General features: G+C 40.1%; 1 protein-coding gene across 1 annotated transcript in view; it reads right to left on the bottom strand.

Moving 5' to 3' along the window:
* The window catches only part of LOC143988660 (retinol-binding protein 1-like), a 48,132-nt gene that overhangs the window by 16,040 nt on the left and 18,893 nt on the right, over nt 1-13,199 (bottom strand). The gene's annotated exons all lie outside the window — the stretch shown is intronic.

The raw sequence follows: 13,199 nt of genomic DNA, 5'->3' as shown, positions 1-13,199 counted from the left end.
CTAACAGTTTTTTTTGGTAGCGTTTTATATTTAAATCCGGAAGGCAATGCTTGGTTTTCGGGGTCCCGTACGCGGCTAGGCTCCCAAAAAGTCCCCCACATGTGGTATCCCCGTACTCGGGAGAAGCAGCAGAATTTATTTTGGGGTGTAATTTCACTTATGCCTATAGAATATGTGAGCAATATATCATTTAGTGACAACTTTGTGCAAAAAAAAAATAAAAAATGTAATATTCCTGCAACTTGTGGCAAAATATTAAATATTTCATGGACTCAACATGCCTCTCAGTAAATAGCTTGAGGTGTCTAACAGAAATATATCAGCGAGTGACAGGTACTAGGATAAACATAGATATAATGATAGTACTATTCTCTCTCACACCTAAATCATTAACACAGAAAGAGATAGAGTTTTTGCACTGTATGACTACAGCTGCAAAAGTTGTAATAGCGCGAAAAATGGAAAAAGGAAAATGCTCCATTAATAATAGAGTGGAAATGTGAAATGAGTGAAACACACTATATGGAGAAGCAAATAAGAGAAGAAGGATATGTGGAGAATCCGATTTCAAAGCATTGGAAAAAGTGGGAGGAGTTTTGCACCTCAGGGATCCTTAAGGAATATTTGTAAGTGAGGAAGTGAGGAGCGATGGGGTAGGGGGGAGGGATGAGGGCTGATTTATATATATATATACATATATATATATATATATATATATATTTTTTGTTTTGAGAAATATGTAGTAGTTGATGGATGTTAGGTATGTTGATGGATGTTTTGTATGTTTTATAATTATAAAGAAATAATAAAGAAAGATTTGAAACAAATAGCTTGAGGTGTCTACTTTCCAAAATGGTGTCATTTGGTGGGGGGTTTTGTGCTATTTTGGCATTTTATGGCCTTCGAAACTGTGATAGGTAGTGAGGAGTGAAATCAAAAATTTGCACCCTTAGAAATCCTGAAGGCAGTGATTGGTTTTCGGGGTCTCGTACATGGCTAGACTGCCAAAAAGTCCCACATATGTGGTATCCCCGTACTCAGGAGAAGCAGCAGAATATATTTTGGGGTGCAATTCCACATATAACTATGGCATGTGTGAGCAATATATCATTTAGTGACAACTTTTTGTAAACTCTTTTTTTTGTGTCATTATTCAATCACTTGGGACAAAAAAATTTTTTTCAATGGGCTTAACATGCCCCTCAGAAATTTCCTTGGGGTGTCTACTTTCCAAAATGGGGTCATTTGGGGGGGGGGGGTTTGTACTGCCCTGCCATTTTAGCACCTCAAGAAATGAGATACGCAGTCATAAATTAAAAGCTGTGTAAATTCCTGAAAATGTACTCTAGTTTGTAGACGCTATAACTTTTGCGCAAACCAATAAATATACGCTTATTGACATTTTTGTTACTAAAGACATGTGGCTAAATAAATTTTGCCCTAAATGTATGACTAAAATTGAGTTTATTGGATTTTTCTTATAAAAAAAAGTAGAAAATATCTTTTTTTCTTGAAATTTTCGGTCTTTTTCCATTTATATCGCAAAAAAAAAAAATCGCAGAGGCAATCAAATACCTTAAAAAGAAAGCTCTATTTGTGGGAAGAAAAGGACGCAAATTTTGTTTGGGTACAACATTGCATGACCGCGCAATTACCAGTTAAAGCAGTGCAGTGCGAAATTGTAAAAAGACCTCTGGTCCTTAGGCTGACAATTGGTCTGGGGCTGAAGTGGTTAATAAGACACGTGACCACTCATTAAAATTAGAAGAAAAGAGGTTTAACCTTAAACGACGTAGAGGGTTATTTACTGTAAGAGTGGCAAGGATGTGGAATTCCCGTCTACAGGTGGTGGTCTCAGTGGGGATCATCGATAGTTAAAAAAAACTATTAGATAAGCATCTGAACGACTGCAACATACAGGGATATACAAGGTAACTTCCTGAGAATGGCCAATCTGATAGGCCGAAATGCATAGAGGTTGAGTCACTTTATTATGACACACTTCCGCCTACACATTCAATCTAGAAATCAAGCCTTTACTGAGTCAGCAGCTGCATCAACCAACCAGGCGGATTTAATGGATTTACTTATACCTGCTGTTCACTCCGGGTGCCAGGACATTAGGCACTCATACATGTGAGTTCAATACCTTTATATTTTTTGGAATAAAATGCTCTTTATCAACGGTACTGCTCAATGAGGCTTTTTCTATTATATCTATTTATATGAGGAACATTCACCGCTGCAATCATCGGTCCAAAGGATATCCATAGGAGTCGCCCCACATGTGCATTTGACCTAACTAGCAATAGTTGGTCCACTCCCAGGGGTGAGTGCACATCTATTAGGGAGGCATCCTATTTAAAGCACTTAAGAAGCACGGAATCAGCCATCTATTATTCAAGTCACAGCACTGGATATTGTTTCACTAGCACAAGCACCTTTTTTTCATTGGGGACTGTCTGATTAATTATATTAATTGTTACCAGTGTATCATGTATTAACTGTATGTCATTTTTTTTTAGCATTTAGCGCGGTATACTTTTTATCATATACAATGTAATACTGACATATAATCACACACATTGGTTGAACTTGATGGACTTTTTTGTCTTTTTTCAACCTCACCTACTATGTAACTATGTAAATTCCAGGTGTGGAAGTACTTTTTGAGGGTGAGACACCAGAAGTTACTCAAGGACTATGACTGCACTTATAAGGTCATAGATGTACTACTGTAAAAAAAAAAACACTGCACTTTCTTCATTTTTCCTAATTTTTTGATACAATGAATTTCTATTTGTAAATAAAATTAAATAAATTACTTATTATCTTAAAATTTTAGTTTGATCTAATTCTTTGCTGCTGAAAGTAATCGCCTACCAGGTACCTTCCTAATAGGGTACCCTTTTATTTTTCTCCTCATTGATGCACTGGCTCACTATTTATGAGGCTTCTAATCTTAAAAAAGACCCTTAGACTGGAGCCTGAGTTTGTCGGTATGCTAATAAGACTGGAAGCAGGATGGTCAGCCTCTGGACAGTTAATTGGGACCCAATATATTTCCAGGGTTAGCTCTACATTTGTATTAATAAAAGCTATATTTTTTTAACGTTGGATATATTCATGTGTTCTGGAGGGCTGTAATTTATTGTCCCATCTAACAAAGTGCAAAATGTTGTTGTGAATACAGCACCAGGGACAGAACTTACCTCTAATGAAGTGTGTGTACATGTTCTGCTGGTATCTGCTTACTATGGAAATCCTTCCTCCAATATTGTCAGATACCCCCTGCAGACACAGCTAGCAACTGTCCTTGATTTGGAGGGATGTTCCTTCTAACACCAAATCCCGCTGTCCCTCGTGCAGCCTCACTTGTCCCTCTTTTTGGCCTGATATGTACATCTCTATACAAAATGTACTATTTTACTACCAAAAGTGTTTTATTGCACTAAACTTTTTATCCAGCTTACATATTACTGCATTTGTTATTTTGAAAAGCCAATATAAAAAGGATAGAAAATAGTAACAGAAAAGCACTTGTGTGGTTAAGCCGATCATCTTCTGCATATAATCATTGTGGCCTGTGTTACTGGGGGCTTGGCAAGGACGCATCCTTTGCTTACATACTGTGTGCTAGAAGGTGTCCCTCATCATTTCAGAAAGTTGGGAGGTTTGTTACAAGAGTGATCTTCCAGGAATGAAGACCCAAGTTTAGTCCAAAAAATATATATATCAGCACAAGACATATTATATACCTTTGTGCTAAAGGCTCCTGCTTTTCTTGAAATCATCCATCCTCCGATTCCCCCACCCCACCACCATAATCTTCCAGTGTGGCAGAGGTAATAGAGACAACCTCTTGACTCATCTAGAGTCTCGACTATGTCTTCCCTTTTATCACCTACCATCTAAATTTCATAGAAGCCATACTACAACTTCTATGAATGAGACATGACCTATCAATGGAGGAAGTGGACCTTTCAACTAAAGCAGGAGCCACAAAGGACAAATAATATTGATTGTGATTGTAAGTAATGTTCCTTGTGCCGATTTTTTTTTTTTGACTAAACTTTAAAGGGCTTTAAGATCAGTGGCTTTGAAGCATTGGTGCGATTAGGCATCCCTTATCTTTCTCATCCATTCATAGAATTTGTAGTATTGCTTCCCAGAAGGCAAAGAGTTCTTTGAAAGGAGGATAGGAAAATGGATGAGAGGAGCACTTTGCATTTTGTGAAAGAATACTACAAGTTCTGTGAATCAATGAAAGAGAAGGGCAGAAAGGATACAGTGTAGAGGTTTCATAATCACAGCCACTGATCTTAACCCTCTCAGCATCAGAACATCACCATTGTGGGGAGTATCCAACATCAGTGGAGGGAAGATCTCCACAGTAAGCTGAGGCCAGCAGGACAAGGAACGCACTTCTTGAGAGGTAAGTTATGTCCCTGGCGCTGTATCCGCAACCTTTTTAACTAAGCTTCAGCTTTAATTCTAGGGCCCAATTAGTGTGAACATTTGTACGCCATACATTGCAACGCCCTGAAAAATGGATCCATTCACTGCACCTTGGTTCACAATGCCTACTGGCTAGCCACTGTCCCTCACCACCACTGCAATCTGCCAACCCTAGCACTCACCTCCCTGCACATCATTCTCCCACTGCTGCCTCTTAAGTGCATTGTCCCCCACCACCACATCTGGCTCAACACTCCCCCAAAGCTTCTTTGTCAGGACCCTGTACTTTAAGGGTCCATTCACACCAGATGAGCTGCTGCTATATGATTTGGAGCAGTACACACGAGTACAGGCATACCCCACTTTTAAGTACATTATGGGGTTTATTTACTAAAGCTGGGAAGTGCAAAATCAGGCTCACTTCTGCATAGAAACCAATAAGCTTCTAACCCCAGCTTGTTCTATTAAGCTTTGGTAATAAACCTGGAAGATCATTGGTTTCTATGCACAAGTGAGCCTGATTTTGCACTTTCTAGCTTTAGTAAATAAACCCCAATGTGTACTTAAAAGTGGGGTATGCCTTTAAATTGCTTTGATATGTGCTGGTTTGCAGCAGAAAAAAGTAGAGTAAGCCCTACTGTACAATAGATGGTAAAGCATGTCAGTGCAATAAAACACACCTCAACGCACAGGAAAGGCAGCACAAATTTGGATTCTTTGCTTTGCTGTAGACCCTTTGTACATTCTAGGAAGTGAGGAGAAAAGCGCATGTTAATACGCAACGCAGTTAGGCATTCCAATGGCTTAGTGCACCTGTGCTGAGAAGACACTTTGTGGTGTGAACGGATCCTAAAAGCCCCTCCACACTGATCCTTCACTTACCTGCTGACCAACCTCTCTTTTGCCCCACCACTATCAATCAATTATCACACCCATGCAGGCCTCAAGGTTTTAAAAGATATCTGGAACTTTTTGTTATTATACTGTAAGCTGACAAATGGTTCAAAACAGAAAAGTTGTGTTTTGATTATTTACATAACAATTTTTGATGACATTGTTTAACATTAACAGTGCATTGCACTGACAGCTGCAACATTTACTGTAATTTTGAATATAGAGATATCACTGGAAATATGTTCCCAAGGAAGAGTTAATGAAAGTCAATGAAATACTAAATGTTTACTATAAGCTAGCAGATTTCTTAAGATTTACATATTTGCTCATATAGAGATATGGCTGGTCTAGGTTTCTTGCAAGAGAATGTAATTTATTTTTAAAGTTTTTTTTATTTTTTATTTTTTAGTAAATTTACACCTGAAAATATTTATATTGTTTAAAACAGAGGAGTGCCACCCAGTGGCCAGCAGCCTTTTTCTTTATTTTTTATTTTTTTAAGCATCAAGGCAAAATGTAACAAAAAACAAAAACAAAACAAACATATTTAGTACATTTCTGGAATACATGCACAGCTCTTTTAAACATGCTGCATGTACAGAAAAAGACACGGTTGATGTGTGTGACGTGTTTTTTACCATGCTCTTTGGTGTATTTGGCAAAGTGTGCATTTTCTGTGTCGTTTGCTATGCATTTGAAAGCACACAGATGTGAATAGAGCCGCATTGTTCTTGTGTAACTCTGTGGTGTGCCGTTAACAATTAATGGCATTGAAAGCGCAACTAGTTAGGTGTATAAAAGGTGGCCATATATTATACAATCTGATTATACAATCTCTGTACAATCTCCTTTAGATCTACCAAAATGATACAATAGGAGGATACACCATCTATCCAACCACTCTGTATCCAATCAGGCAGGCCCTTTCACTACATAGTTGATGGTAGAACTAAAGGAGATTGTACAGTGTATGGCAAGCTTTATTGAACCCAGGACCTACTTCTCCTGTTTTCAATATTACGGCATCTACATAGTCTGTTATCTGATCGCTCAGCTCCTGCACACTCTGTCAAATTAACTATCTATGGCTGTGTATTTAGTGAGAAAGGTATTCTCTGCTTGCATTGGAAAAACATGCACCTGAGGCGGTGGGTGGTAGTGAACTGCTGGAAAGGGGGAGGGCAAATGCAGAGTCTGTCCTAATGAGATCAGCTGGTAAACTACTATTTGTGTCACATCTCAAGGTCTGTCCAGGAAGTAATGGAGAAATAATGGAGTTTTTGTTTTACAGCCAGCTGGACATGGAGGTAAACGGGTATGTAAGGTAAAAGATAACTTTTTTTATTTCTACAAAAGAAGTACATTAATGGTATATCGATACATAGGGGAGCTGAAATTTAGAAACTTTTTTTTTTCTGAAAACCTGTCTATGGGTCATAGCATGTTTGTTGCCTCAAGAGAAGTATTTTTATTCTGTTCAGCAAGAATTACACACTTACTAGTGGGCATGAGCTTATAAGCTTCAGGTTAACCACTTCAGCCACGGAAGGTTTTACCCCCTTAACCACTTCAGCTCCGGACCAATAAACACCTTAAGGACCAGAGGTCTTTTTGCAATTTCGCACTGCGCTGCTTTAACTGGTAATTGCGCGGTCATGCAATATTGCACCCAAACGAAATTTGCGTCCTTTTCTTCCCACAAATAGAGCTTTCTTTTGATGGTATTTGATTGCCTCTGCGATTTTTTTTTTTTGCGATATAAATGGAAAAAGAGCGAAAATTTTGAAAAAAAAAGATATTTTCTTCTTTTTGTTATAAGAAAAATCGAATAAACTAAATTTTAGTCATACATTGAGGGCAAAATTTATTCAGCCACATGTCTTTAGTAAAAAAAATGTCAATAAGCGTATATTTTTTGGTTTGCGCAAAAGTTATAGCGTCTACAAACTAGAGTACATTTTCTGGAATTTACACAGCTTTTAATTTATGACTGCCGATCTCATTTCTTGAGGTGCTAAAATGGCAGGGCAGTACAAATCCCCCCCAAATGACCCCATTTTGGAAAGTAGACACCCCAAGGAAATTGCTGATGGGTATGTTGAGCCCATTGAATATTTATTTTTTTTGTCCTAAGGGATTGAATAATGACAAAAAAAAAAAAAAAAAATTTTTACAAAAAGTTGTCACTAAATGATATATTGCTCACACATGCCATGGTTATATGTGAAATGACACCCCAAAATACATTCTGCTGCTTCTCCCGAGTACGGGGATACCACATGTGTGGGACTTTTTGGGAGTCTAGTCGCGCACGGCACCCCGAAAACCAATCACCACCTTCAGGATTTCTAAGGGTGCAAATTTTTGATTTAACTCCTCACTACCTATCACAGTTTCGAAGGCCATAAAATGCCAAAATAGCACAAAACCCCCCCAAATGACCCCATTTTGGAAAGTAGACACCCCAAGCTATTTACTGAGAGGCATGTTGAGTCCATGGAATATTTTATATTTTGCCAAAAGTTGCGGGAATATTACAAACTTTTTTTTTTTTGCACAAAGTTGTCACTAAATGATATATTGCTCACACATGCTATGGGCAGAAGTCAAATTACACCCCAAAATAAATTCTGCTGCTTCTCCCGAGTACGGGGATACCACATGTGGGGGACTTTTTGGGAGCCTAGTTAACTAGCTACCTAGCGACACTAGCGACACTGATGCAGCGTTCAGAAAAATTATTGCTTAGTGACACTGGCAAAAGGGGGTGAAAGGGTTAACTAGCGGAAATCAGGGGGTTAAAACCATTATTGGGTAGTATATCGGGGTACCTAGCACTATAAAAACCTGGCGGTGAACCTAAAAAAATAACTAGCTACCTAGCGACTGTAGCGACACTAATGCAGCGATCAGAAAAACGATCGCTTAGTGACACTGGCAAAAGGGGGTGAAAGGGTTAACTAGCGGCAATCAGGGGGTTAAAAACATTATTGGGTAGTATATCGGGGTACCTAGCGATATAAAAACCTGGCGGTGAACCTAAAAAAATAACTAGCTACCTAGCGACACATGCAGCGATCAGAAAAATGATCGCTTAGTGACACTGGCAAAAGGGGGTGAAAGGGTTAACTAGCGGCAATCAGGGGGTTAAAAACATTATTGGGTAGTATATCGGGGTACCTAGCGCTATAAAAACCTGGCGGTGAACCTAAAAAAATAACTAGCTACCTAGCGACTGTAGCGACACTAATGCAGCGATCAGAAAAACGATCGCTTAGTGACACTGGCAAAAGGGGGTGAAAGGGTTAACTAGCGGCAATCAGGGGGTTAAAAACATTATTGGGTAGTATATCGGGGTACCTAGCGATATAAAAACCTGGCGGTGAACCTAAAAAAATAACTAGCTACCTAGCGACACTAGCGACACATGCAGCGATCAGAAAAATGATCGCTTAGTGACACTGGCAAAAGGGGGTGAAAGGGTTAACTCTAGGGGCAATCAGGGGGTTAAATCTTTATTGGGGGGTGATAGGGGGCTACCCTGGACCTAACACTAACTGTCCTGACAGTTTTTACTGTCACAACTGACACTGAATGCATTGATCAGTAAAGAAATGATCAATGCAATCAGTGACACTGTGACTGGGGGGGGAGGGGGGGCGGGGGGGGGATCGGGGGGCGATCGGGGGGGGATCGGGGGGGTTTGTGTGCCTGTGTGTACCTACATGTCAGTGTAGTGTTCGTGCAGACTTACTTTTACTCTTCTCCTCGTAGTCCGGTCAAAAAGACCGCCCCGAGGAGAATGACATCACTTCCTCCTTCCTGTGTAAACAATACACAGGGGAGGAAGCTTCTCATTGGCCAGGAGCGATCCAGAGGGGGTGGCCGAAAACGAACGGCCATCCCCTCATCACGGAGCGCTCCTGGACCGAATCGGACCGCCGTAACCAGCGGGAGGGGGTCCGATGGGACCCCCCACCCGCTGGAAGGCAATCACGTAGATGTACGTGATTATGCCTGCCTGTGCCATTGTGCTGACGTACAATGGCAATACGGCGGTCCTCAAGTGGTTAATGACCAGGCCGTTTTTTGTGACACGGCACTGCATTATTTTAACTGACAATTGCATGGTTATGCAACGCTATACCCAAACAAAATTGATGCCCTTTTTTTCTCCATAAATAGAGCTTTCTTTTGGTGGTATTTGATCACCTTTGTGGTTTTTATTTTTTGCGCTTTAAACAAAAAAAGACCAACAATTTTGAAAAAAACAACAATATTTTTTACTTTCTGCTATTAAACACATCCAATAAAAATATGTAAAAAAAATCAATTTAAGCCAATATGTATTCTGCTACATTTTTTTGATTAAAAAAATCCCGCTTAGCGTATATTGATTGGTTTGCGCAAAAGTTATTGCATCTACAAACTATAGGATATTTTTATGGCATTTCCGGCAGACTAGTTCTGACAGTCTTTTCAGCGAAGTTCCGAGGAACTTTCCGAATGAACGGACTTGGCCACACACTATCACACCAAAGTCCAACGGATTCGAACATGATGACGTACGACCAGACTAGAATAAGGAAGTTCATAGCTAGTAGCCAATAGCTTTGATGTAGGAATTTGATCTGAGCATGCGTGGCACTTGGTCTGATCAAAATTCTCTACACATGATCGGAGTATGTCCGATCGGCCCAGTTGGTCGGGAAATATTTCCAACAATCCGACGGATTCTCCGACCGTGTGTACAAGGGCTTATATGGAGATTTTCCTTCTAAAACTATGCAAAGTTACATTCTTGTCTTCATTTATCTATCCCGGCTATATGTACCAGTCTGATGCTAATGGATTATTGTTGTATAAGATCTAACTTCTACTTTTTTTTTATTATGCTCTACTTAATTGGAATTTTGTAGTGAATAAAACATTATTCTATAAAAAGAAACACGTTTTTATCAATTACTTCTCTACAAGTAAAACTGTTACTTCAAACATTCTAGTGTTAGTTATTGGAATATGTATGCCCATTCTGTATCTGTACAACATATGTTTCATGTAGCCCACAACATAAATATGAAAACTGGAGGAGCCAGTGCAGAAATCAGGGAAATTTGCAGTTCTTTGCAGATTTTCACAGGTCTCCATTACTATACTATATATGCTATAGGATGAGTTATGCATTACCTGGAAATATCATGGTATATACTTAACTCATCCAGTCCAGCATCCAATAGCAGCTATCCTACCATGGCAGAAGAGGCTTTTGACTCATTCACTATAGAAGTTAAGATAGAATGAGTCTTCTTGTAATGTCTTGCTTTGAACAGGGCCTGGAAGCTTGGGGGCAATATCAGGCAGAGTGTAGCAGATCTGCTCATTATTACTCTAATGCCATGTACACACGACCAAACTTTCCGGCAGAAAAGGTCCGATGGTCTTCCTGACGGACTTCCGGACTTGCACACACATGAACGGACTAAGTCTGTGTGAAAGTCCGTTCGTTTTGAACGTGATGACGTAAGATGGGACTAAAAAAGGAAGTTCAATAGTCAGTAGCCAATAGCTTCCCTTGCATCGTATTTGGTACGTCGGACCAGCATAAAGACAAACGGTTTTCCCGATAGGAATTGAGTCCGTCGGACAGATTTGAAACATGTTCTATTTCTAGGTCCGTCTGATTTTTTTAAATGAAAAACAATCGGATTAGCCCACACACAATCGGACTGTCCAATGGACTGATTCTGTTGGAGCTAGTCTGCCAGAAAGTCCGGTCGTGTGTACGCGGTATTACGCATTTCAGCAGTACATTTGCAGCTCCAGAACTTCCTATTGCTTCATTCAAACTGCAGAGTCTGCCCTGGGGCGCATTACAAAGACATTTGTATGAGTATGTCCACATGGTCACTCAGAATTTGCACCGTAACACACTGGGGTTGATTTACCAATCTGTAAAATCGAGTGCAGCTCTGCATAGAAACCAGCTTCTAGGTATTACAGTCAAAGCTTAATTGAACAAGCTGAAGTTAGAAGCTGATTGGCTACCATGCACAGCTGCACCAGATTTTGCACTCTCCAGTTTTAGTAAATCAAGCCCACTTTGTCTAAATGCCAAAGCCACCCCATGGAAAATCACTTAGCCCCATAGCTACATGGAAGGTCTTATGTACTGTATATCCACACCACTTTGTTGCTGCATTTAAGGCACATAAACTACCAATGTCTCTTTTTTGTGTGGCTCATGTAAATATGGGAACAGTTTGACTCTTTGTAACCAGAACATGTTGTGGACTTTGCAGCAGGTATTAGGTGCAGATCGTTTGACCGTGACTTTAACCAGCTGTTCCGGGAATCCCTTGCAGAGCAAACAGCAGGGAGAAGAGGTGATCTATCAAACGTGTAACCACCATGTTGGGGCGTGGCCTGGATGACCCAAGTATTAATTGTTATGTATGTTCTATGATGTGTTTATGTAAATATTGAGTTGTAAATAATATTATTATTATTATACAGGATTTATATAGCACCGACAGTTTGCGCAGCGCTTTACAACATTAGGGCAGACAGTACAATTACAATACAATTTGATACAGGGGGAATCAGAGAGCCCTGAATGTTAGAGCTTACAATCTAGGAGGGAGAGACTCCATTTTGATTTCTAGAGGAGAATTCAGTCAGCACAAAGCAGACAGGAAACAAGGACACTGCACCACAGAAGGAGTTAATTGAACACTGTATACAGACATCATTGCTGGCAGTCATCTTGCTGACACTTGTAGTGCCACAGGGATAAGGCCATCCATTTATGGGGACACTGTATACAGACATCATTGTCCTCTCACCTTGCTGAGAAAGGTCCTGCCTGCTTTACTTGATAATCCAGGCCAGTTGTTTTGTTTGGCCCTGCTATCCAGGGGTTTAAGTGCACCAACTAAAGTGGCTAGCTGAAGAAACAACGTTTTATCTTTTCTTCAAAAGGACTGAAGCTACTAGTGGCATATGGATCCGCACACACATACTCAGGACTCTGTATGTGCATTGGGTGTGTGGGACAGTTTATGTATAAAGTTAAGCCTTTTCATGTTGATTTGAATAAAGTATTAAAAGTTGGGCCTGTGGTGTCAGGGGACAGGAGAGAGAGACCTGACACAAAGAGGGTCATTCCTCTGCTCTCCTCCTGCTTGGACTCATAGAGCCAACCTGAGTAAAGGTCATCAATCTGATTTAAAGTGTCATATTGTGCTTTATTTGCCAATTAAGTGTCCCTCTGCTCTTGGGGACATTCTAGTATTTAGAAGACCCTGAAAGCAGCTTGAATATAGAATTGAGAGCTATATTGCTCTTAAATCTCAGTTATTGATTACTTGGATATATACTGTTACTGTCTGTTATTCTTCCACAGAAATATTGCAGTAAATATATTTTCTGTGTTTTATCATAATATTTGTGTTTCTCATTGGTCATTGCACTTACACTATTGCCAGGTGTGCCACAGGGGGCTGAGACTGTTATTAGGGTCGAGAGGCAGAGTAACGGACTGAACATACAAAAGCAGCTCCTTTGGGGGTATCGCTACAGTAGTTTCAATGCATTTTGTATATAAACAGGGGCAGGACAAAATGTTGGTTTTCACTGCCTGAAGACCAGTACAGAGCCACAATTTTAACAGATTTGAGACACTAGTCACATGGGCATTTTGCCACATTGCAAAGCTCAGCAGCAGGAATTGACTCATTCCTGCTGCTGGAATTGGTAGCTGTGTGTGGATAGCAGCAGCCACCAAGCCTGCACACTGTAACGACAGGATGTAGGTGGTCGCAGCTGTTCATGCCCGCTTGCAAAACCAG

The sequence above is a fragment of the Lithobates pipiens genome, unplaced genomic scaffold (genome assembly GCF_037356315.1).
Source record: "Lithobates pipiens isolate NorthernLeopardFrog02 unplaced genomic scaffold, aLitPip1_a1.2 Scaffold_18, whole genome shotgun sequence".
Taxonomy (NCBI): Eukaryota; Metazoa; Chordata; class Amphibia; order Anura; family Ranidae; genus Lithobates; species Lithobates pipiens.
Note: the sequence above shows the minus strand (reverse complement) of the source record. Positions and strands in the feature narration are given on the sequence as shown.